Source organism: Sinocyclocheilus rhinocerous, unplaced genomic scaffold (assembly GCF_001515625.1).
Source record: "Sinocyclocheilus rhinocerous isolate Xijiao unplaced genomic scaffold, SAMN03320098_v1.1 scaffold1785, whole genome shotgun sequence".
NCBI classification, from domain to species: Eukaryota; Metazoa; Chordata; class Actinopteri; order Cypriniformes; family Cyprinidae; genus Sinocyclocheilus; species Sinocyclocheilus rhinocerous.
In genome coordinates this window covers 164,171-164,527 of record NW_015627538.1, presented here as the reverse complement: position 1 = coordinate 164,527, position 357 = coordinate 164,171, and the positions used below count along the sequence as shown (strand labels likewise).

Genomic DNA, 357 nt, shown 5'->3' with positions numbered 1-357 from the left:
TCTTTTCGAATGAAAAAAAAAAAAAAAAAAGACGACTCTTGGATGACAAGGGGTGAATAAATTACCAGGAAATGTTTATTCTGGAAACATATCCTTTAAGTAAATATATACAGAGTTGTGGCATGAAACTCTGATAGGTCTAACTCTGAATCTGACGTAATGACATCATTATCACATGGCACAGCTGATTGGTTCTCTCCTGTATTGGTAGCCAATGAGCTTGCTGCTCAACATTCAAATACATGACTAGAGCTTGCCGTAGCAGTGCAGCTTGCTTGAGAAATCCTCCACCTTCCCCAGCTCCACCTGTATAGATCTGCTACGAGGTGATTCATGTATGCTATATGGGGGTTATTT

At 39.5% G+C, this 357-nt stretch overlaps 1 pseudogene; it reads right to left on the bottom strand.

Annotated features, from left to right (window-relative positions):
* Positions 1 to 357, bottom strand: part of LOC107729132 (glutamate decarboxylase 1-like) — a 16,127-nt pseudogene that overhangs the window by 4,651 nt on the left and 11,119 nt on the right.